The sequence below is a fragment of the Tamandua tetradactyla genome, chromosome 4 (genome assembly GCF_023851605.1).
Source record: "Tamandua tetradactyla isolate mTamTet1 chromosome 4, mTamTet1.pri, whole genome shotgun sequence".
Lineage (NCBI taxonomy): Eukaryota > Metazoa > Chordata > Mammalia > Pilosa > Myrmecophagidae > Tamandua > Tamandua tetradactyla.
In genome coordinates, this window is record NC_135330.1 from 48,621,461 (window position 1) to 48,648,247 (window position 26,787).

The window sequence follows — 26,787 nt, forward strand, 5'->3', positions numbered from 1 at the left end:
TATAAAGGAATAACTCTTCTCTAGCAGGCTACTCTTTCAACCTCCTTGATTAGGGTTTTAATAAAAGAGGAAGAGGACCCTCATCTTGGGAGTCAGAAAACCTCAATCGCTCCATTGACTTAGCTCCTCAAAGCTTCTGGAATCTGGAGTTTTGGGGTTACCTTCCCCTGCTTCTCCTTTTGTACCTTCCTATCTCATTGGTTCCTGTCAGGTTGTCACAGAGGTAAGGGGCTCTAAAAACTGGAAAGCACTAGATGTATTTATTTCCAACTTTCTGAAAGAAAAACATGAAGTTCAATAGTTTAAACACTGTTTCACTTGAAAATCAACTGGATTTTCTGGCCCAGACAGGCACATGCTTCCTGAAAGATTTTGCCTTGGCCACTCCTGGATCATCGTCACCCAAAATAGGACAGGTACTCTGTGAATATTTGTTGAATAAATGGTTTCTGAAGAGTCACTGAAGTAGATATTTCTTAGGAGAAAACATATGTTAGGTTTGCGTGATCCTTTATTTGGAAAGGTTTTGGCCAAAATAGGCACCCAGGTGACATGCCATAAATCCAGTTGGCCACCAAGTCCTATTTATTTTGCTTTAAGTTTCTCTCCAGTCTGTTCTCTGCTCTCCATCATCGCCCTGATCGCAGATACCGTCACCTGCTGCCTGGGTGACTGCAGTAGTTTTGACTCATCTCATCACATTCAGCCTTCCCACCATTGCAAGGTGTTCCCTGCTTTTTAACTCTTGAATCCTTTCAAAACATATATTTGATCTTGTCTCCTCTTGCTTAGAAACCCTTAACAGGTTCCCCAAATAATTACTATAAAGGCAATATCCCTAATGCGACCTAATTTGGCCCTCCCTCCTCTCCAACTTTGTCCTCACCATGTTCCCCCCAGATCTCTCAACACCAGCAGTCTGCTTTCATTCTCTTGTAGGAGCAGTGTCTATTGACCCTAAAGGGCCTCTGCATGCAATAGTCCTACGTGAAATGCAGTTTTAGCTCTTACTCATCATCCACTTATCAATGCAATTGTCACTTCCTCAGTGACAGCTTTCCTGACCTCTTTACCTAGGTCAGATCCCCTTTTAGATGTTCTGATAGCACAATAGGTCTCTAATGTAAGGCACTTAATAGAGTTACAAATTTACATTATTTTATATGATTATCTGATAATTCTATGTCATTCCCTGCTAGATTGTGGATATCATGATTTGAGCACCTTCTGTCTTTCTTCTCATCAGTAAATCCCAACACCTAGCACAGTGCTTGGCATGCAACAGGAGCAGCATAATTATTGGCTGAATGAATGAATGAGTATTAAAAGGTCTTGTAAATAAATTCTGGGGAAACTAGAAGTACCTACCAATGCACAAAAAGATGAGAACAAAATTTTAAAAGCCCCATTGCCTCAAATGTTTGGATACGTATGCAGAATTTTTTCCTCTACCAAAGAAGAAATACCTCTTACCAAGCATTTTATCTATGACTTTGGATATTTAGTAGATGTAGAAGCCATATTGTAGTAACAAAAAAAAGGAGGTTTGACTTTTTCAAGGCTGCTCTAAGCACAGGCTTTTCTCAGGTGGCATTCTCCAATGTTCTCTAGTTTGGAACAAACTGAAATAGATTTAAGATTAGAAACCACATGCTTTCACAAATATCACTTAATGTTCCAGTTTCTCAGAGTTCATGCATTTAGGACCCACAGTAATTTTTACAGTCCATTTATTTTGATAGCATTTCATTTTTCATTTATTTTAAGCCCAGCAAGTTTTCAAAGCATAGTAATTTCATATGTTTGTACTGAAAAAAACTTTAAAAACTGTGTGTTATGTGTCATGGTACACAAGAGAGGCAATAAATGAGTTACAATGAAATGGCTTAAAGTGATCACCCAGAATTTCATAGGAAACAGAACTTTGGTATAGAGGTGTTTTTTTAAAATCACAATATGTGACCATTTATAGCAATGATTCTCACTTGGCAGAATCGGGGAACCACACACCGTGGTTGTGAATTTCTCTGTGTCATTAGAGCTGTTGTAGATGGAAGTGTGTTGTGCATTTGGAGAGCGTGGAGACTGTGGGGTACCTGCCTCCGTGTGAGGCACTATACTATTTCTCAGTTTGTTCAAAATTGCAGCTAAAGAGGGATGTAGGCTGACTTTATAAAGAGCATTACCATTATTGATCAGTAAATGGTGACAGGCACAGGGATTCCAGGTGTCTGGCTCACACATCTTTTTATTAAAGCAGTTTTATGGAGATACATTTACATACCATGGAATCCATCTAAAGTGTACAATGTCTTCTAGTAAATTCACAGACTTTCGCATCCCTCACCACGCTCAATTCTAGAACATTCTCACCGTCAAGAAGGTTCACTATGTTAAACAGCCCCTTGTTTCATCCTGACTTTCCTCCTAGTGACATACCCGCCTCTAAACTTTCCCTTTCAACCACAGTCGCACCCACATGTCACCACTATTATTAACACTCACTGTAATGTGCTACTATCACCTGTATTCATTTCCAAACTTTTACAATCAACCTTATGACAACTTTAGAAAGCCTTTTTGTCAATGGCAAGCAGATGAGGTCTAGCTAATTTTCTACATCCTAGCAAAGAAGCAGCTTAGAGTTGCTCAAGGTGATAACTACCCAAAGGAGCTCTTGTTACCTGAGTAATAAAAACAGAAATCCCTAGAAGGAGTAAGATGTGGGCTGACATTTATGGCCCATGATCCAGCATTACCAGACAGCACAGTAAGTATGGAAAAAGGTGCAGAATGAGATTGGAAATGTAACCCAGGACCAGATGATAGAAGGCCTCGTGGGGTGCAGGTTAGGATTTCATTCTGAGGAGTGGGATACCAGTCACACCTAAAATTTATAAAAATAACCTTGGCAATAACATGAAGGATGGATTGGAGGAAGTGAGATCTGTAAGGAGACTGCAATAATCGCCCAGATGAGAAATACCACATACCTGAACTAGGACAATGTCACTAAACAATTCAGTGCAATTTAACAGTAAATTGCACATCACTTGTTCTAGGCAGAACACTGATGTGAGCCACACAAGGAATAAATACAAAGATACATGAGACCTGTCCTCCAAGAGGTGCCAATTAAATATCTAAGGAAAGAAGTATACAAAAATTAAAACACAAGGTGGGATACAGTGGATGAATAAATAAATATTAAAAATAAGTGCAAATACATTTAGCTGGAATAAATCAAAATGCACTTAAAGTGAGGACATTTTTATGAGATTTAAAGAATCAGTAGAATTTGATAAAACTGAAGGGGAGAACATTCAGGATGAAGAAGCATCTAAAGGGAAACGGGGAGAGCAGAATTATATCTTACATGGTGCTACAATATTTTTGTGGACAAGTATTTTTGGAGGTGTGGTATATTTGATGTTTAGTCATTTCTTGGCAAATATTTGTGAAGGCTTTCTCCGGACAAGAATGATGTAAAAGTATAGAAGAGATAGTCATCTATCGATAAGGAAAGGAACTGAAAATAGCTTACTAGCATAACTAACAATTGCACTCTGTTTTTTCTTAAAACCAGATTTCTGTAAGATCATTAACCAGTCGAGTCGTCAGGCTCTAGCAAATCTTCCTTCATGATTTCCAAAGCATCTTTCCCTTCTCTTATTTGAACCAGTTCTTACTCTCCGATGTTCTCATTAGCTCCTCTAGATCTCAGCAGTACTCTCTCACAGGCCTGAATCCTGTCTTCTACTGATTCCCCAGAATGCTATTTCAACATTGATTTTACTACATTACTCTTAAGCCCAGACAGATTACAAACTCCCTGGTATCTTCCAAAGAAGGTAAGCTCCAAAGCCAAAGATTAGAAATTTTCTATGATTTGGTTTTTCTCTGTCCATTCAACCATTTTTCCCACTACTGATCAGAAATATTCCATTCTGGCTTTTCTTATTGTCCCTGAGATATATTTCTCTTCTTCCTATTATTATATTGTTGTTCCCCTTGTTTAGAACTGCTTTCTCTTCTCTTAAAATTTACTCATTTTCAAGGTCCTGATCAAGTGGTAATCCCATTCCCAAGAGTGTGTCAGTTTTATCTCCCAACTAGTCAGTATCTTACCATTTTTTCTTACTATATTTTATTTTCAAAATAACTGGTAAAGTTCTGGTCATGAAAGCTACTCAGTGCCCATTTTTCTTTGATTAACTGGTTAGGTTATTAATTGATTCACTTACAAACTCTTAAGTAAAAATGCCCACAGTAATATAAATGGCTTCATTTAAATTTACTGAACTATTTAAAAAAAAAATAGTTGACATAGTTTTTTCATTTTGGCTCTACATTTTTGCCTTGTAAATTTAAAATAGAATAAAAATAAACTATGTGGATCTTGGACAAGATCCTAACATTAGGCTTTCTTGAATCCCAAGTTAATCTAATATTATGTGGTTTGAAAAGTACACTGACCTATACAGAAACTTCCCTCAGTAGTGAGTCTATGTGTTTATTTAGCTGGTGTATCTCTTAGACATGTCCCGACGTCACAACAAAATCAAAATAAAGAAAAAGAGAAATGGGCCAGGCGGGAGAATGAGCAGAAACTATTTGCTGGTATCTGTACTTTGGGGGGAGGGGTCTGATTTTTCCTTTTAAGTGCATTTGCAGCTCCTAATCTCATAGGCCTATTCCTACCTTCATCACGGATTACTCTCTCATTCGGTCTTTTTGTTTGTTTTTCCATGGGCAGGCACCAGGAATCGAACCGAGGTCTCTGGCATGGCAGGCGAGAACTCTGCCTGCTGAGCCACCGTGGCCCGCCCTCATTCGCTCTTTTGCTTCAGAATGCAACCACAGGTAAAAGGGTATTTTGGAGCTGCACTGTTGAAAGAACTAAGAAAAACTACACAATTTACATGAGCCATGACATAGTTTGAGAGAAAAACTAGCTATAAAGCTTTGGTTTGAAAAGCAGCTGCTCCTCGGTACACCCTCACCCTGCTTACAGGGCAGGTTACAGTCTTAAATCTCCATTTGGCACAAACCAGCATATTCCCCATAGGGACAGATTTCTTACGGAAGTAACCAATAAGCCTGGTAACCTAAATATCAGAACTTGAACTTCTACCTCTTTTCGCTACTTCTGTTTTCAAATTCGAGAACTTCACTAATCCTGTAGTTCTAATTGCCAATAACATTCTACAAAACTTCTAATCAAATGAGTAACATTTTAAGAGTAACTAATAATGTCATAATTTCAGAAATAAATTTTGTCATCACAGTTACTTTTAGACAAAAAGTTAATAATCCTTCTGATTTTGAAAGTATTAATATTAATGAAGTAATCCCTCAATTTTGAGGCTTTTTGACATCTACAGAACATAAAAAAGACCTAGAAAGATAACACTTAACACCAAGTCAGTAAAGTAATGCTGTCCAAAAATTATGTAATATATGAAGTAATTATAACACAAAACAATATAATGTAATCTGCATATGTAATTTAAAGTATTCTCATAGCCACATTTTTTTCATAGCCACATTTAAAAAGTTAAAAGAAGCAGCTGAAATTAATTCTGTTAATAAATTCTCATAACCTGATATATCCAAAGTATAATCATTTCAACATGTAATCAGTATAATAAATTATTGACGAGTTATTTTAAACTTTTTCTTATTAATTCTTCAAAATCTAGTGTATTTTATAACACACATCTAAGTCCACACTAGCCACACGTGCCTAGCAGCTGACATATTGAATACACAGAAATAAAGGCTAAGTCTGAGATGATAAATAGTAAACCAGAATGAATTTACACTTCTTGTCTTATTTTTCTAGTAATAACAATAGATCCCCTCGCAGAGTTTTGTTTTTGTTTTTTGTTTTGGCTTTTGTTGTTTAATTTTGCAAAATAAATGGATTGATATATGTAACACGCTTAGCACAGTGCTAGTAAATGATGTTTAATAGTAATGTTATTTATTTAGGTATTAGCTATTAACGTTACTCTATTCAATTTTCTAAATATGATGGAGATCAGTAAATATTGTTGGCCAGAATATAGCTGACCCTCTTGAATGGAAATCTTGACTTGAAAGAACCAGCTTTTCAAAGGAACTGACTTCCCTGCCAACTAGAATTAGAATTAGAATGTTGTTTTCACTCATTATAACAGTATTCAATGAGAACTTCCTATTGTCAAGTACTTGGCTAAGTAATAAATGTATCACAGAGCTTCTGTTTCAGTGAATTGTAGCTACATTTTCGTTGCTTAGATCAATCACTAGGATAAGTTTGTCTGCAACTATTAGAAAACCCAATCAATCTGGCTTGAAAAATAAGGAAATCCATAGATAACGTGGATGCCGGTATAGAACAGTTACAACTCCTGCTATTGCTCTGAATTGCCTTCCCTCTTTCCTCTTCAATATGTCAACTTCACCGACAGAATGGCTTCCACCATGGCCACAAAACACTAGCACATGAAATAATGGGAGAGAGGAAAATTGTTCCTCCAACGATGGAAAAAAAGACTCTCTCTTTAGTCTAACTGACCCAACTTGAGGCAGTTGAGAAAGAAATCATGCACTCATTGGCTTAAGCCTAGATTTTTGAAGAATCATTGTCAAAGGGTATGAAAACTCCAGGATCCAATATCCACCTTTAAGCCAGGAATAAGAATCTGCTAGGGAAGAGGTAGATAACCAAAGGGAATTAGGGTCCTCTTAGTAAGGAAGAATTGGAGCTGTATGGCCAAGTAGACATCTACTACACAACATCGAAAGCAACTTGTGTTTTGTACTTATTCTGAAGTCCCTGAGCAAGCAGTCCATGACTCAGTGAGTTCTTGGGGATAACATTATAAAGTGCGCCACTCTAAAATGAATCCAGGACATACATGATATTTATCCTGACTACATATATTGTTCTCTTTATCAGTTCAAGCATGGCTGGAAAGTTTCAAGTGAACAAATAATGAAAAGTATACAAAATTTGATTCGGAGCTCCACTTTCTAACAACCGTGTCTGTGGAAATGTCACTTGTCTGAGTCACAGTTTCCTTATCCAGCCTATTTCTTAGCCTTGTAACTAATAAATTAGGATTGAAGGGATTATTTTGATTATTGAATCATTATATAAATATTCCTTTTTGCTTTCTGGTATATTGGAGTAGACAGAGGGAAGTACCTGAATTCTCTAAATTGTAATCCAGCTACCTTGATCTCTGATAATGATTGTGTATAGCCTTTATCTTCTGCCCCTGTGATAGTAAAAACCTTGTGACTAAACTTCATTTGTTTCCCGGTGCCTGCTCATACAAAAAAATAAACAAAATAAATAAACTTTATTTGTACCCATTTTATCCACCATAATCTAGCTGCTCTGATCTCTGATGATTATATAACCTTTATCTTGCACCTTGAAATTGTAAAACCCTTGTGACTAACCTTCAGTTGTATCCATTTTATCTAGTTGTTCAACTTCAGAGTCTTGTAATCACTAAAGACAGCCCCTAATGTTTATTAATGAAGGGTCATGGGTCAGTCAGTACAGAACTAACCCATTCCCAAGTCCAAAGTTATCTTGATAACTGAGACTGGAGCTAACCAAAGTGGGCCCGCCAGACATGTGCAGTAGCTTAGACTTGAACCTACAAGTCATCTAAACTTCATTATAATACTAAAAATCATGCCCATCATCATATTAAGGCCAGTATTTTCTTACATATGTTCTGTGACTAAGCATGTAATCGTCTTCACAGGCTCAATAATGAGATCACCTCTAATTACATCATCTGGGGCCACTTGCTTATTATCCTAAACCCTGGCCATCTTTTTCTCTGATAAAGCTATCAGAATTACTGCAGTTTGGAGAGACAGATTTTGGGCCAATAGAACCTCTGTTCTCCTGCTATGCGCTTAGGAATAAACTTTTTTCTCTGTTTGAGATCCCAGGGACTCGGGAATGGGCCATTTGAGCACATGAGGGAAAATAATCCACTGAGGTAACAGCCTCAAATTCTTGTGAATTCAAAGGATAAAAGCCATATGAAGGAAATTTGTAAACTTTAAAAAACTATTCAAATGCAGAACAGAAATAATGTTGTGATATCATTAACAACAAAATTTAAAGCCTTAAAAAGCTAATCAGGGGCGGGCCGCGGTGGCTCAGCGGGCGAAGTGCTTGCCTGCTATGCCGGAGGACCTCGGTTCGATTCCCGGCCCCAGCCCATGTAACAAAAACGGAGAAACAGAATACAATAAAAACAAGAAAATGTTTCCCTTTCTTCCTTCCTTCCTTCCTTCTATCCTTCCTTCCTTCTCTCTGTCTTTCCTTAAAAAAAAAAAAAAAAAAAAAAAAAAAAAAAAAAAAAAAAAAAAAAAAAAGCTAATCAGCAAGTTTGGGGAAAAGCAGTTTCCCAATCCTGTATCTTTGATATATTTGACCAATTCATAGTTATTGTTGATATGATTTTAAAGCCAAATAGACCTCATGTTGATATGGTTTTTGTGCTTCCACTACTTAGACAAAAACATAAATTACTTTTGAATTTCTGCAAAGACAAACTGTTAAAAGAACCACTTCCCTACTCAAAATGCATCCTTAAAAGGCTAAAAGCAAAGCATTTGAGTATTCTTGGTGGGACTGAATAACAATATCCTAAGAATAAGAGTTAAATATTTTATCACATAAAGGTCCATTTTAGAAATAATACAACTTAAATATGTTCTACCCATGTGTTCTTCAATTCCTAGCTGTCCCGTTCCCCCTTTGTTCCAATTTCTATTACCATTCTATTTCTGTCATGTCAACATTACTTCATAGTGTGTCAATCGCTCTCTTTGAATCAGATTTCCCCTCCCCATCTAGCCAATGTATGGAACCAGATTATTTTTCGTAAGTACCAATTTTCATAAGTACCATATATTGTATTTTTTTTTAAAACTTCCTTGTCTCTGCATATCCAAAGTATCATAGAAAGAACAGTGGATTGGAAGTCAGAAGAATGAGTTCTAGTCATAACAGCATTCCTTATCCAGGCAACTGAGAGATTGTCACCTCTTAGGACTTTAGCCTCTTAGTTTTTCTTCATCTGAGAATGTCTTGATTCTCCCCTCATTCATAGAAGATATTTTCACTGGATATAGAATTTGAGGTTAGCAGTTCTTTTCTTTTAACCCTTGAAAAGCTATGTGCCACCCTCTTCTGGCCTCTAGGATTTCTAATGAGATGTCTACTGTTGTTCAAATTGGATTTCATCTACAGGTGAAATGTTTTTCTCTCACTGTTTTCAAGATTTTTTTCTTTGTCTTTAGTTCTGAAAGTTTGACTATGATGTGTCTCAGTGTGGATGTCTGTGTCTTTATCCTTTGGGGGGATTTCACTCAGCTCCTTAAGTATGTAGGCTTAGCTCTATTGCCAAATTTTGGAAGTTTTCCGCCATTACTTTTTGAGTAGTTTTTCAGTCTCACCCTCTTTCTCCTGTCCCTTTAGAATTCCAATTACACACATACTAGATTTCTTGCTTTAGTCCCATAGGTCTCTAAAGTTTTGTTCACCTTGTTTTTTCAGTCTATTTTCTCTCTTTTTATCAGAATGGTTAATTTATGTTATTCTGTCTTCAAGTTCATTGATTGTTTCCTCTTTCTCACGCATTCAGCTGTTGAGCTCATCCATTTGAACATTTTATGTTAGGTTATGGTATTTTTTCATTCCTGGTATTTCAATTTGGCTCTTCACAATATAATTTCTTTGCCGGGACTTTCTATTTTTTCATTTGAATCAAGTTTGTTTTATTGTTTGTGGAAGCATTTTTATGATAGCTGCTTAAAATTTTTATCAGATAATTCCAACATCTCTGTTATCTCACCATTGATTACTGATTGTCTTTTTATCATACAAATTGGCATTTTTCCTGGTTCTTTGTATGATGAGTGATTTTTCTATTAAAATCCAGATATTTTGTGTATTCTGTTTTAAGATGCTGGATATTATTGTCTTCTCTTTTGGCTGGTTTCCTCTGACACTGTTCTAATAGGAAAAAAGGTGTGTCAACTTGTAAATGCCAAATAGATAGAGAAGCCCCATTCCCCACTCAACTTCCACTGACACTCAAAGAGGAGAAACTCTCCTTTTTGCTGCTGGTAACTGATGGGAGTTTCAATTCCCTGATAGTTCTCTACTGATACTTCACCCTCATTCCCAGCTTTCAGTTAGGGTGAAAATCTAGCCTCCCCAGTCAGCCTTTGCTGTTTGGGTATGGGTAGGGCCACAGTTTATTCTGTGGTGTTTGACTGGAGTGGAGCAATTATTGTTTTAAAATATCCTGTGTTGCTAGAATTCCCATTCTTTGTACCTTGGCTAGAGAAAATGAAAGTCTGTTGGAGTTTTTGTCTGCCCTCCTTGGCATTCTGGTGTTGCCAGCTTTTTCAGCTCCAATTCTGGAAAACATGAAGCAAAAAGACAACCCAGGAAAGCAAAAAGTGAAGCTTAATGTAAACCATGTACTATAGTTAATAGTACAAGAATATAATATTGTTTCATCAGTTGTAACAAAGGTGCCACAATAACACAAAATGTTAATAATAGGAAAAACTATTTGTATGAGAAGGGATTATATGGCAGCTCTGTACTTTTTGCATGATTTTTCTGTAAACCTACAGTTAGCTGCTCTAATAAATAAATAGGAACCCAGGTGTGCTGGTTTGAAAGGATTACGCGCCCATAGCCATGTTTTAATCCTGGCCCATTTTGTGGAGGTAGTCTTTTAATCCCTATCCAGCACTATATGTTGGAAACTTGATTAGATTATCTCCACAGAGATGTGGCAGACCCAATAGTGGGTATTACTTTTGAGTAGAGGGAGGTATAACTCTACCCATTTCGGGTGGATCTTGATTAGTTTACTGGAATCCTTTAAAAGAGGAAACATTTTGGAAAGAGCCACAGAGCCCACACAGCCAGAGATCCTGGGAGATGAAGAAGGAAAATGCTCCTGGGGGAGCTTCATGAAACAAGGGGCCTGGAGAGAAGGCTAGGAGGCGTCATCATATTCGCTACGTGCCTTTCCAGTTGAGAGAGAAACCCTGAACGTCGTCGGCCTTCTTGAGCCAAGGTATCTTTCCCTGGATGCCTTAGATTGGACATTTATATAGCCTTGCTTTAATTTGGACATTTTCACAGCTTTAGAACTGTAAACTTGCAACTTATTTAATCTCCCTTTTTAAAAGCCATTCCATTTCTGGAATATCACATTCTGGCAGCTTGCAAACTAGAACGCCAGGGAAATAACAACGGTATTATTCCTTGGATCCTAAAATCTTCAGTTGGTATTCCTACTTCTATATATTCCAGAGTCTTCTTTGTTTTATACATTATGTTGTGTTTTAGTTGCATGTAGTCGAAAGAATAGGGAAAAGTATATCATTTCTATCTTCCCAGAAGCTGGAAACTCCCCATAACTGTTTTCTAATATTTAGATTACTACATTTCAATATAATTAGTTTCCTTTGTAATTCTACATTTTATTTTCTACATTTATTTAAAATATTCTGAGAATTATCAGACAGCTATAAAGGTTCCTGGCACAGAAGCACCGCTACAGAGAAAAGGAAACTCAAAGGAAGCATCACAGAAGTATATTCTAAGATGATACAGTTGGCTTAGCTCCCTCCCTTAAAACATATGTTGGCTTTTCTCCCTTCCATGAACCTTCTCCAACTCCTACCAAGGTTCCCACCCAAATGCAGGAGGGAAATTAGAATTAGAATTTGGGTGATAACTTGAAGAATAGCAGGGAGTTCTCCTTACCATGCAGGGCTATTGCCTAGGAGGTGTCCAAAGTCTGCATACTTTCCTCAAAACTTCAGAATGAACCATGTATCAGCATGGCTGAGAAGTGAAATTGCCTATTCTTCCCATCACTTTGGGTGTGGGTTTCCCATTCCCCAGGATAACCTCTTCTTAATTGCACTAAAAAAAGAGAAGGAGAAGAAAAAAAAAACCTTTTCAATGGTTCAGAATACTCAAAGGCATACCTCTCACCCTGATGAGATACAGGTCCTTGTCACCCTAATAGCAGGTGTTGTGGCAGAAGGCAGACCACCTCACACCAAGCCTTGAGAGGGATTCCTAGCCCACTATCATGTTTTATTTAAATATATACCTAATTATTCATTGAACCATGAATTCCTCAAAGGAAATAAGTTACAATTTATTTTTATCTCTGCTGTTTGTTAGCACAGTAGGAGACACAAGGTAGATATTGTTGTGTTGTAAAGTGAATAAATAAATAAATCTATCTCAATGAAAAATGGCAGGTAGTATTTACCAAAAGACTTCAGGCTTACATATTTCTGTTTCAATTTAACCAATGGAAAACTAGAAAAATACTTTTGGTAATTTAAGACAAATACTATTAGTCATTTCTTGGGTTTTCATTCCTAATTCCTTCTCATTCCATAACTACTGATCCAAACTCGGACACCAAACAAAATGTATGCATACCTTCTCTGTTTTATAGACCATGGTGCTATCTTATAAATACACTTATGAACAGCCCAAAGTTTCTGGCTCCAACCACAGCCATGCTATTCCTTTCTTCCAAGTCCCCATCCCCACCCCAAGGGTCAAAGTGTACATACCCCTGGGGCAACAAGTCTGGAAAGTATCATCCTAGAAACAAGGTTGATTTAGATAAAACTCAGAGTGTTCTTCCAGTGGCTGATGGTAATACCTTTTGTTATATGTAGTCTGCAAATACAAAAAGTTAAAAATCTTGAGTGTGGTCTCACAAAGTTTTAATTAATGCAGCCCTCCTTAAACATAAACCCTTCTTAAAAGAAAATGACAATATAGAAAAACAATTGGCACTCCTCACGGAACTAGATACCAAACCAAGTTCAAGAAATGAAACAAACATTACCCAAGAGTTGAAAGGAAATGACTAAGTAAGAGTTGGAAAATGGTCCACAGCTTTAGGTATGACAACTTGTAAAAAAAAGGTGACATTCCACGCCTTCTCTAGACAGGGCTTACAGGATAGCCTATAAAAGAAATTTTATCATGAAAGATAAACCTGGGTTTGTCTTACTAAGGCCAGTGATAAGGGAAGGTTGGCAGTGAATCTCACAACCAATACTGTGAGTGAGGCTGCTGACGGCAGTAATAAATGAATAATCTGCCTGGAACGCCTCATCAATGATGTAAGAAACACTGAGGAATTCATAGATCCAGTCTCAGAGGGAACACCTTTTTCACGGCCCACATAGATAACTATAAAAGAAAAATGTGGATTTTTTAAAGGCAGATAAATAGATTACACTTGGATAGAAAAGACTTGTGGTTTGAATTTTAATAATCTATAGTAAATGAAAATTTTTGTTGCTATTTAAAAAAAGATTGCAGATATATTGTAAGCATAGTATATACGAAACATGGATATTTATTTTGTAAGTGATCATGTTTCAAAACTGCTTTGCCTTATTGTTGTAATACTAGCTTTATATAGTTATAAAGGTCAAATTGTACAAAATCGTGATAAACGTAGTGTCAAGTATGTTGACCAGAATGGTTAAACTTCCAAATGGATTAATTTCATTCCCAAACAGCCTTATAGTCTGTGTGTATATAGGTGTGTGATCTTTTGGGATCAGACTGCAGGTTGGGAGACAGGCTACGTAAATTTCTTCTATAACAATGATGGATATTATTAAATTAAAAAAAGATAAAAAAAAATGAATGTTAAAGAGGACGCAGAGAAATTAGAACTTCAGTGTATTGTTGGAGGGGATGTAAAATGGTGTAGCCACTATGGAAAGCAATTTGACCATTCCTCAAAAAGTTAAATATAGAATTGCCAATTTGACCTGACATTCCTACTTGTGCATATATACCCAAAGAGAGTGAAAATAGGGTCACAGACCCATATTTATACACCCATGTTTATGGCAATATTACTCACAGTAGTCAAAAGTTGGAAACAACGCAATGTCCATCAACAAATGAATGGATTAACAATAATGTGGTACATACACACAATGGAATGTTATTTGGCCAAAAGAAAAAGCACAGTTGAGACATGCTCCAACATGGAAGAACCTTTGAAACAACATGTTCAGTGAAATAAGCAAGACACATAAGGACAAAAATTGCATAATATCACTTTTAAGAGATGACTTGAGAATGTCACTCAGCTTATTTGGAACAGAATCAAGATGAGACTTCAGGCCCAAGGCATTTCCCTCCACCTCAATAGCCTCAAATAGATTAGCCTGTTTGTTAAAAACACCAACCGATGGCCTGATGAGCTTAAGATCATATGACATATAAGTGGCAAAGCCAAATGTAAAGCCTACTTACTACCCTCCCTCTCTCTTCTTTATCCATTACAGAAATTTGACTGATAGTCATAGATTGTTTGCATATCATTTCCATACAAGAAGAATGGATTTTTCTCTACACACAATAATGAAACAATAATGAAACTACTTTTAGACACTGAAGAGGTCATTTTAATGGAGGACTTAGACATAGGATTTTATCACCAGGCATTTGTAAATGCAGTTTGGAACCAGGTAGGTAAATCAGGACTGAAGGCTAAGATTTTGGATCCTTAGTGTGCACATGCAAGTTAAAGCATAAGGGTAATTCATACCATAGTCATTTAATAATAATTTATACCTATAGTGTGGAGAGAGAGTGGAAGAGGCCAAGCATTGTTTAATGGACATCACCATTTGAGAAGTACCTCGAGATCCAGAGAAAGAGACTGAGAAGGAGGAGTTAATAGAGATGAAGGTGTAGAGTCATATGAGGATGGTGTTATAGAAAATAAGGAAAGGAAGAGATTTCAGAAATAAATTACCGTCAAACAATTCAGAGTGCTAGAGAAATGTCAAATAAGAAATTAAGAGGCCATTGGATATGAAGTTTCCAAAAATACCTTGCTGAAATTTATATACTTTATGGTTAAATAAATGTGGAGAATCTTTTTAGATATTTGGTGTAGTAGAGTAACAATATGAGAATTGTTTTCCAATGAGTCTAATATAACAATATATGATGTATTAGACTCATAACAATATATGATGTAGGATGTAGGATAGACTGAGGTGAGAAAAGATTTCAGGCAAGACAGATTGCAATTTTACAGATCAGAAATGAGAACTGAAACCAGAGTCATATCAATTGGTGCAGAAATGAGGAAAGAGATGCAATCAATATTTTGTAGGGAGAAAAAGCCAAAAAAAAAAAAACTTGCCAACATATATGTGTAATGCAGTCCTAGCCTTTTTGGAATCTAGTTGAGGAGAAAATACATTATTGTGTATTTAAAAGTTAGGTAACATTAAAAGTCTCTATTTACTTGCTTAAAGGAAATTCTGTTGTAAGTACAGGCAGTACTGATATAAGGGAAACCTTGATGAAGAAATATGGGTATAGAAAGATCACTGAAAATACTTTTAATTTGTACAAAAGTCAGACAGCAACTTTTTAGAGTTGAAAAGAAACCATTGATTTAAAAATTATTTGTTTGCTTCCAATAGGAAGATCAGTAATTGAGGTGGAGTTCATCATTTAAAAAGACGTCTAGTAACCTTGTAATGATGATCTCTTTTAATATCTAAACAGGAAAATTATTTAAAATTTTTTTTAATTTAAATTTAAAATTATTTAAATTTCCCAGCTTTATAGATGCTGTTATCGAACTACTTTGGCTAAAACTGCAGTGTTCAATGGTCACTGACCAGACTCTGTGAGGCAATGTCTCAAAATGTCCCCTGAAGTGCCTGAGAAAAATGCAAAACACCAAAACCTAAGACTGACAGATAACATTGCCAGGCTTAGTAAATTCTGCTATCCCAACACCTCATGGAGCTGATTTAGGAATCACAGTCTTTGGATAACATGATATATAACTTGAAAAAGAACAAAACCATCTGCCTGAGAGGAAATAGAGAAATTTTAATTCTTTCTCAGTGTTTGCCCCTAGGGACAGAATCATGACATTTTGTTGGGTCTATCAGGTACTGTTTGCCCAGTACTCCTGTCAATTACTTTTCTTTATATACACAGGTAGAGACCATAACTTCCTCCCATCAAAGAAACAAACAGGCAAGAAGGAATCAGTGGGGGCTGGGAGAGAAGTAACACATCCTGGGAGGTAGAGAACCAACAAGTGAAGTTCCATGGATGAGTTGGTGGAAGAGGTGGGCCAGAGTTCAATTGGGTATGGGGAGAATTACAACATTCTATGCTTTTCCTGCTTCAGAAAGACAGAGGACCAGGTAATGGGGATAGAAAATTTCCTTCCATACCACAGAGTCTTACCAGGTAAATGCCTTCAAGATGCTGGAAATTGAACTATGAGTTAAACACATCAACATAGCCTCAAGCTATAGCTAGAGAAAGGAGATTCCTTTCCACTTCCCTGGACTATCTCATCTCTGTTACTATCTCATCTATGATTATACAGGGCAAGTCCTGCTTTAAAGCCCCTGGCCAATGGAGGAACACAAGTCACAGATGATCCTAGTGGGACCCCGTCAGTCTAGAAGAAGTGGGAAACATGATGCAGACTTCTAATTGTTCAGTTCAGAGAAAGTATCCGTTCTCAAAATCATAGAGGAAGTGCTTGCTAGCAGCCGTCTTTGTATCTCATCCATTCCCATGGCTTCAATTATTGTTTACACACTGATATCCTCTAACCAAATAGATTTTTTAAGCTTCAGCTCATATCCACAACCAATTGCTATTGAACAGGAAAAGGTTGGCAGAAAGATTTTGCAAAGATCTACCTCAATTTTAAGAGAAAATGTCTTCCCTCTTTCTGTAAGATATGAATAAGAAGGTGGGTAACTCTGGTTGTCACAAGCATCCTTCTTGTTATGACAGGAGAACCAGTTTCTGGACAAAACTGGTGTTATGGCCCATAGAGCAAAAATGAAAAGAACCCGGGTTCTTAATAACATCACTTAACAGTTCAGTCAATCAATCCTAAAGACAACCCTATGTCTGAATCTCTTTTTATGTAGCTAACACATTTCTTGATTGTTTAAATCAGTTTGAATTGGTTCAATAATTAAGGTCTCCATAAGGTATTTGATTGTGGCAAGGACTTTACTAGGAACCCTTCATGTTTCCTAACGGGCCCACTGAAAGATCAGACCCATCATTTAGTCTTATTAGAAAATTGCCCTAACTAGGGACATAAAACCAGTGGGTCTTCTTTTGTCCCATTTGTCTTAAATATGATGAAAGGAGTATTACTATGCAGGACATTAGAATTCCAGCTTTATCACTTAGTACCTGTAGAAACCTAAGAAAGTTATCTGGGTTCTCTGGGCCTCAATTAACTTTGCATACAAATAGATATAACAATAGTACTTTTCTCAGAGGGTTATTATCAAGATCAAATGAAATGATTCCTGTGTCTCAGTTATGATTTATCATTTATGGGATATACCAAAAAAAACTGTGACTTAACATGATAGAAGCTTCATTTACCCTCTGAGTCAAAGATCCAGAGATTCATTCTAGAATAACACGGTCCTCAGTGATGTCAGGGACCCGTGCTCTCTCTACATTCTTATCTCATTCCTGAGTTTCTCTCATGGTGATGCCTGAAGCTCCAGCTGATCAGTCCTCATTCCATCTGGAGGGCAGAAACAGAAAAGACGGGCATGCTTCTACTCCCTAAGCACATTTCCAAAAGTCATACACACCCCTTCTGCAAGCATGTGCCCAACAAAAAATCAGGCAGTTTGTTATAGAAGAACAGAAAGCATCCAAACCCCGGCACAACCTGTGCAGCCTTAGCACTGTGGTTTGGAATAGAGTCAGCATCAATGCTCGGCAGTTATTCTTATTAAAACTCTCCATTCTTCATCACAAGAGAAGGTCCTCTCCACAATACTCAAACCTCTACCCTCAGCCCTGGATGCGATATGTGCAATAAGGATTATATTTTGCTCAGGGTACCTCTTTTCCCCTTTTGAATTCTTGACGCTTTTGACATTTATTGAAAAAAAAATGCTGGTAATTACACTATTCACTAAGGCATACCCTTGTAAGGATATAATGACATGTCTAGCACTACAGCTGGCTCATAGGAAGTGCTCAGTGAATCTTTGCAATTATCAGTCTTGTGGTTAAGGGCCTAGGCTTTGGAGTTAGGAGGACTTGAACTTGAATTCCTGTGTGACTTTGACCAAGCCAGCAGACCTTTCTGTGCAGAAACCCTATTTCTCTCTTTGAAAGCTTTCACTTTCATATACAGAAAAGAATATTATCATAGAAAACAACACTGCTATTTGGGATTCCTTTCTAAACCTATTTCAGTTACAAGTTTTGTAGATCACAGCCTTCTAAGAAGTTATTGTTTAGAATGTGAATTCTAAATGTCACTCTATGAGAAAGGAAAGTGATTACTCATCCCTGAATCCCCTAGTGGCGTCCAAAAAAAGAAAACAATTCCCAAACTTTCTCTGTTGACTAGTAACACTGACCACATGTCTTGTCAAGTATCTGAGGTTTTAAAACAGAGGGATACTGTGAGAAAGGAACAAAGGGAGTCTAGAAAATTTATAACCACTTTGTTCAAATTCATTCATCTTCCAAGGGAAGTTAAGGCAGCTAACACTTGTAATCATGTGCTGTGGAAATCTAAAAATAGCCTTTTCCTAAAAGACGAGGTTTCCTAAACAAGGAATAGAGAAGTCAGTGCACAGATCATTGAGTTTTCTCGTATGCTTGGTTATCAGGTAGTCTAAGTTGAGCATGAATATACTGAATAAGTTTGTAGTCAACTCATAGCTTTATTAAGAGAAGTTTCAAGATAGAGGGGCATCTCCATTAAAAATATTCTTTGGGTTTGATAGAATGAGAAAGGAAGGAAAAGGGCGAGAAACAAAGGAAATGAAGAAAGAAAGGGAAGACAATTTTAACTTACCTAGCATTTATAGAAAACTTGAGAATTTGGGGCAACTCTAGGAAAGGAAGGCAAGTCCTGTGTTTTGTGCTGACAAAAAAACCCCACAAAATTCATTCTCACAGCTCCTCAGAAGCAACTTAGCTAGATAGGAAGCCTATTTTAATCATACAATATCTTGCCATCTTCTAGAGAGACAATTTAATCGTAAATTACCAGAAATGGGCATTTCAATAGCTCTCTAATTTCTAATTTAGAAATTGCCATATTTATCTATAATCTGTTTTGCTAGAAACTTTTCCAAACCTCAATAAAGGCCTTAAAAAATATATACTAGGTGAAAATATTCACAAAAATTAGTGCTCAAGGAAATAAAGTTTCTGAGGTTATTCAAATTCCAAAGTGCACAATACTCTATAAGGGTACTCCCCAATCGAAAGGGTACATCTCATTCTTTTGTCTCACCTCTGGCATTCTGTTCCTCATTTATTATTCTGAGATGTCAAAATGGAATCTCTTGCAGCATGAAAACTAAAAGCTACATAGAAGATTAATATTTCACAATGAACAGCCCAGGGGTGACTGAATTTATAAATTCAGACAACATAAATCAGAAGGTTCTCAAGTCCCAAGACTTTAGCAGAAATGAAGACCCAGGAAAAATATTCTGGAATGCATTACTATTGTTTATGATGCTTTAGTTTAGAAGTAACAATAAATTTGACTCCAATGGCTCAAACCCAAAAAAAAAAAAGAAAAAAACAGAAAAGCTATAAATGTACAGAGCTAGTGTTTGAGTTCAGTCTTGATGATTTGAGAATTGATCCAGAAAATGACCTGTTTCTCTTAGTTCTCTCAGTTCTGCCCTCCTCCTTGTATCATCCCTCTTTTCTCATGGCAATAAGACCTACAGCAGTTCCAGACCTCAATTCTCATACCACAATATCTGGAAGAAGTGGGAAATGTCTTCCCATCACTCTTCCCAAAAGAGGGTTATCTTTCCCCAAATATCCCGCTTAGTATTGCTTAACTTCCTCTGCTTAGGTTAGGATCAAGGCCTATTCTTTAGCAAATCAGTGACCAGTAATAAGGGCTTTGCTGATTGGCAATGAGGACACTTCCCTGGACCTGAGGGAGGACCTCGGTCCCAACTTCATCATCAAAATAATTAAGAATGTTGAAGAAGTTCTCCAACAGAAATATCTAGATTCTGGTCAAAAAGGGGAAGGAGATTAATAGAGGTCAAGGAAAATTTTCTGATAAGGCAAGACATTGATGCCTACTACAATTAACCAGAAATTTTTTAATTGCAGAAACCAGTTCTAATTAGCCTAATAAAAAAAGTGGGGTAGGGGAGTGAGTATTATTAGGATCCAAAAATATCCCTTAGGGTTAAAGGCATCGATGCTACCAGATTTACAGAAGGGTCTGTAACCAGAGCTAGAAAATCATTGGAATATTTTCTTTGGTTTTCTTTCTCCTCCTCCATGTGCTTATGGTTTCTTTCTCCCCCTCTTGTTCTCAGGATAGACTTCTTTGTTCTTCAAACCACACGGAAGATTTCCAGTGGCTTCTAACTAGATGTAAGTCCCAAATCCTAGAAAAAATGACTCATATCCTCTGGGTCTCTGTTCTAGATTTCCAGGAAAGAGATACTAAGTTTGGACCAGATGAATCTCCCTGGTCGCGAGGTAGGAGTTATGTCTCATGAAAGCTCTCAAGTGTTCACTTTTGTGACTCTATTGATGGTGGAAACACAGGGCAGTTCCCAGAAAGGTAATGGCTGCAAAAGACCACATAGTAATTCTCTTGTGTGTGCCCACTATTACATGTTTTGCATGATTTTAAATACATTTAGAGCATAAACTTTGTTCTCAAATTGAAAATGCATATGAAAAGAAAGAAGCTTTCAACCTGAGACTTCAGATAAAGAAGCAAGATATGTAAAATTTAAAAGACTAAAAATACTAAAAAATTAATTGTAAATAAAGCAATATATGAATTTTAATGTTCATTTTTACCCTTGTTATTACAGGCTAGGAAGAAATCCTTTCTTTCTGAATTTTAAATAAACTGCTAAATGAGTCTGCATATGTAGCAGCCTATATATGTGTATGTATTGTTTAAGTTTCCCAGCTGCTAAAACAAATACCGTACAATGGATTAATTTAACAACAGCAATTTATTGGCCTACAGTTTCAGAGGCAGGAAGACTTGCTTCATCCCAGTGTCAGCATCTTCTGACCAGCGATCTCTGGGGTTCCTTGGTATTTTGGTCACATGGTAACGCACATGGCTGCCTCTTCTTTTTCTCCAGGTTCCACTGATTTCCAGCTTTGGGCTGCTCCGCATGGGTTTTCTTTCTGTATCCAATTTCCTTTTTTTATAAAGACTTTAGCCATATTATATTGGCTTAAGGCCCACGTTCATTCAGTTTGGACACACCTTAACTAAAAATATCTTCAAAGTTTTTAAGGTTTTACTTACAAATAGGGCGATACCCACAGAACCCATGGTTGGGACCTGAACATGCCTTTCGTGGGGGACATGATTCATTTCCCAACAAACATACACACATGCACAAACACATACATGCACACATATATTTTGCTCCTTGTGCTTCTCAAACATCTTTTGGTAACAGAATTTTGAGTATATGTGATTTACATGGGGATAGCCACAGCCCCTGGCTTCAAGACTCTGTAAGAAACAGGCCTGAGTAATAAAAATAATTATTTCTTGCCCTGGCCACTGATTAGAGGATGGCATGTTACTCAAGCCAGTATAATCATGCATAATGCAACTCAATTCCAGGGCTTCTGATGGAACTGTTGAAGAAGAGGTATGTTTCCATTGGGAAGACAGTCATCTCAGCTTCATGATGGTAGAGACTGCCTACCAACACAAAGAAAGGCATTCAACATATGGAGGGACTGCGTCCTGATGACATCAGTTGAACTCCTGGTCCATCATACCTGAAGCTAGCTATGTGTTGAGGTTCTAACTATAAATTCTCTTTTATGCTTAAGCCAGTTAAGTTGGTTTTCTTTCATTTTAACCTAAAGAGTCCTGGCCTATACAGAACATCTCTGCTATCAATATTTATTAAATTATCATCTTATTTGGTGACTTAACCTAAAACTTTACCAAATCACTGTTCTGAGCCTATTTAACCAACTTGAACTTCTTTCACTGAAATTGACCTTTATTCAGTAATTACTAATCCACTTACATGACTGCTTCTAGGCTAAAGTCAGTCTTTGTAATCACACTATCACAAAAGATATTAATTATTACTCAATGGTTGTTCAGTTAGCTAGTACACATGGTTTCTTTTTCAAGGCTTACTGATAAAACCATTCAAAATTACATTTTTTTCATTTTAGAAAATGTTCCTTCTTGTTTTTTCAAAATTATAGAAATGTTTGAACTTTTTAAAAATAGATAATACTTTGTAAGACTCATTATTACACGATACAAAAGAATATGCTGGGAAAAATCTTCTGTCCATACCTATTCCTCAGTTGTCCAGTATTTCTGCTCAGATACATCAGTTTCTTAAACATTCCTCCACAGATCTTTCATGCATACATAAATTAATGCTTATTTATATACTACAATTGATAACATACATTGTACACTATTCTAAACTTTGCTTTTATAACTTAATTTATCAGAAATTTGTTCCACATCAATTTGTAAAAATAAATTTGTTTTATTTGTTATTTCATACAGTTAATTTTATTCCATTTGTGGTACTACCTCATTTATAGGCAATATTTAAATAGAATCATATCTCTAGGACTAGTTGAAGCTCTTATAATAAGATAAAAGTTTACCAGTACTTCATTTTAGCACTCGTCATTATTATTCAGTGAAGTCTTTTGGCCTTAAGGGAGATTATTTTGCATGAACAATCCACTTACTTCTCATCCATATTTACCATCGTCTCCATATTTCTCTATCATACTTTAAGATTAAAAATAAAAGAACTTTCAAAGCCTAAGACCTTTCTTTCCAGCATGACACTTTCTTTTTTAAGGACTGGAGCAAATTATAGTTCTTATAAGCTAACTTTGCTAGGTATTCCTTCATCTAAACCAAAGATGGTAGCATACGGTCCTTGGGCCAAATCCATCCATCACCTAATTTTGTATGGCCCATAGAGCTAAGCTTATATTTTCCATTTTTAAATAGATGTGAAAAATCAAAAGAATAATACTATTTCAAATTTCAATGTCTATATATAAAGTTTTATTTGAGCACAGTCACATTCATTCATTTACCTATTGTCTATAGTTACTTTTACACCGTAACAACAGAGCTGAGTAGTTGTGACAGAGACTGTATGGTCCACAAAGCCTGAAATATTTAGTCTCGTCACTTTACAGAATATGTTTTCCAACTCTTTTCCTAGACTAAGTGTTTTCTGAAGTCCCTATTAAAACCAGGGCAAATGTTATTGACTAATATCTTACCCAGGAATATTTCTTTCACATCATTTCCATCATCTCCCCAATTAAACATTTTTTATTTTACTACTTCCCTACATTATAGAATCAAAATAGCTTAACATTGCACGCAGGGCCCCTGTGAGTTGAGGTTTTGTGGTTTTTCTTTAAAGTTTTTGGGTACTATTGTTGTTCACTTAGTTGATATTTTTATTGTTTTTACATCATAATGACTAGAGGATATTGGTAAAGTAAAAACATTTCTAGAATAATTTCTGATCATTCTCCCACACAAATCTGAAATATCTGCCATACTAAATTACTTTTATAGCTTCATCCATTTACATATTATTCCCTATTCTTAGAATTTCCCTCCTTTCCTTATCTACCTGGAAATCTATTCTTCCCCCACTTGGCTGGAACTCTTCTGAGAATTTTCTGTGCTCTAGAAACATCTTGTACAAGTGCCCATCAGCATGTCTTGCTATAGTATCACAGATGTTTTCATATCTATCTCCCAATAAATCAGCACGGGAATGTGTTTTCTTGTTCGTTGTACGCCAACAACTAAACTAGTACCCATTGCATATTTAATATTTAAACATATTAATTCAATAGATGGGGTAATGGATGAATGTCTGAGATTATTATATCCTTCATTCAATAAATATTTGAGCAAATGCTTTGTTTGAAACAACATACAAGAAATTATAGAAAATCTTACATAGTTAAGATTTTATTCCTCCCCTCATGACTAGTGCTTACTAAAAAGATATTCAAGATGTACTAAAATGTAAAAACAGCATGAGGACTTAATAAGTGTTATTTTTATTCCCACATAAAGTATTTAGTTAATATGGTTAACTTAAGGTTTTTCTGTTGTAAAACTCTGTAAAGAGGATCCTTCTACCATGTACTTAGAATGTAGTAGGACATCAATAAATATTCAATAAATAAATAAATAAATATACATCATACAAATGCTTCCCCAAAATTTTCACATCACTACATATGTAAAAATTCACAGCATTTTCCCAGGACCATTGGATATGCTCCTGACAGCCATTTCAGGTCTGAGGTGACTAGGAATTTGGGGCTCTGACAATCTGAGGTAAAGGTTGCCGAGACCAATATTTTAGAATAATTTTATATGGAAGTTGAGAGGAAGCATAAATGATATATAGTTCAAGTTTTTCATCTTGGATGTCTCAACTTCTTTTAGAGTAAGTGAGATTATAGAGGGCTTTTTTTTGTTTCTTTTTTTACTCAGCTATTAGATGTCATTTTTATCACCACAACCTTCACCAATATTTCTTAACATGAGAAATTATGATTCTAAGCAGAATTGGGGGGAAAATTGAATTGAGTTAAACAAGAAGATTTGGCTTTCTAGCAGATGAAATCATAATATGTGCTCTTCTTGGTTCTATCTTTTTTTCTTTTATTTTCAGGAGCTGAACCAGTTGCAAAATCTGAATACATGAAACTATTTAGTGACACTTGCAAACACCAGAACTATACATTCTTTTGCCTACAAAACTCTTTGCCCTGAACAATTCACTGGCTCATCAAGCTTAACTCACTTAGCCCTTCCTGTTATACTGCTGCCCTGCACTCTTATATCCCATACCGCTCTTTTCTCTTTACTCCTCCTGCATGTCCTATTGTGATCATCTGCACCGACACCTATGACTTACCCAGCCCAACACTTGCAGGCATCCTGGAGCTCCCCTCTGCCTCATCTCCTTTAGCAAACCAGCCACAAGCCTGTCATTTTCCCACATGAAATATGTCAAATTTGTCTTTTTCTCTCCATCCCCACTGCCACTCCTTTAGTCCAGAACTTCATCTTTTCCTACGGGAGCACTTCTAAAAATTATTTGCCTTTGTTCTCCCCTCTTTTAATCATTTTCCACTGCTGTAACTAAAATGATTGTTTTGAAAATATAAATCTACTGGTTGTCCAAGATGGTGGCACAAGATGCTCCAGGGTACATTTCCCCATAGAATCTTTCAGCAATTAGCAAAATTTGGTAGAATATCTTCCACAGAACTTTGGAAAAGAGTTAAAGAGGTACAGTAGCTGGATGAGTGTAGAATCAAGAAAACACAGCTATGGAAAAATTGTAGAAGAATCTTGTGCATTTGCTGGCTCCTCTCCACAATCCCTGACACATTCCCTCCCTGGAGAGGTATGGAACCAGCCTGTATTCCCATTTTTGGGCCCTTGCACTGTTTTGGAGGGAGCAGAGTAACCCTTATTCACATATTGGGGTTCCTGTATGTCAGTGTCAGTCTAGCAGGTGGAAGTCTGAAAGACTAAACTAAGGAGGTCATTTCAGAATGAGCTGAGAATCATCTCGGAACCTATCTTGCAGGCAGAAGTAGTTTCTGAACAGCTAAACCAGTATAAGAGACAATTAAATAAAGCAGTCTGGAGCAAAGGATTACTTGCTTTAAGACATGCAAGAGACTACATGGAGGGTAAAAATATATTTCATAGGGTGTAGAAGGGGCATTTGAATTCATAAATGAGGGAATTCTTAAAGCTACAAGCAAATACAAGCCCAGAAAAAGACAGAGGCTCATACAACATGGAGAGGACCATGTACTTCAGTTTTGCCTCAGGGTGATCTTCTTGATAGAAGGGCAAAATTCTAAAAGAGAGTACCAGTCAACACAAAGCAATTTGCAAAGACTGTGAAAGGTGTTTTCTAATTGGTTTGATTTTGTTTGCTTCTGGCACTCAAGGAAATCTATGTGTGCTGGTTTGAAAAGGACTTATGTACCCAAGAAGTCATGTTTTGATCCTAATCCAATCTTGTGGGAGCAACTGTTTCTCTTAAATCTTATTCAGCACTGTATGCTGGGAACTTGATTAGATTAGCTGCCTGAAGATATGATTCAACCAATTGTGGGTATTAACTTTTCAATAGAGGGAGATGTGACTCCACCCATTCCACATGGGTATTGATTAGTTTAGTGGAATCCTATGAAAGAAGCATTTTGGAGAAAGCTTCAGACTGACATAGCCACAAGAAGCAGGGAGTCCACCAGCCAGCAACGTCTGGGGATGAAGAAATAAAACGCCTCCCAAGGAGCTATATGAAACAAGAAGCCAGAAGAGAAATCTAGCAGGCTTTACCAACTGCCCTTCCAGCTGAGAGAAAAAGGCTGAATGTCATCAGCCTTCTTGAACCAAGGTAACTTTCCCTGGATGCCTTAGACTGGACATTTTTATAGACTTGCTTTAACTTGGACAATTTCACAGCCTTAGAACTGTAATTTGTAACTTATTAAATTCCCCTTTTTAAAAAGCCATTCCATTTCTGGTATATCACATTCCAGCAGCTAGCAAACTAGAACAGATTTTGGTACTGGAGAGTGGGGTGCTGCTG

At 36.7% G+C, this 26,787-nt stretch overlaps 1 long non-coding RNA gene across 2 annotated transcripts; it reads right to left on the reverse strand.

Moving 5' to 3' along the window:
- Positions 1-8,965: 8,965 nt before the first annotated feature.
- On the reverse strand, positions 8,966-17,536 carry LOC143678937 (uncharacterized). 2 transcript variants are annotated; one of them, XR_013173489.1, is made up of 5 exons: positions 17,516-17,536; positions 12,652-12,760; positions 11,819-11,980; positions 10,365-10,449; positions 8,966-10,039 (listed from the first exon to the last, which is right to left on the reverse strand). It is a non-coding gene; the product is annotated as an uncharacterized LOC143678937 (long non-coding RNA). The 2 variants fall into 2 exon arrangements; XR_013173490.1 differs by having other exon boundaries at positions 17,496-17,516.
- Positions 17,537-26,787: the final 9,251 nt, after the last annotated feature.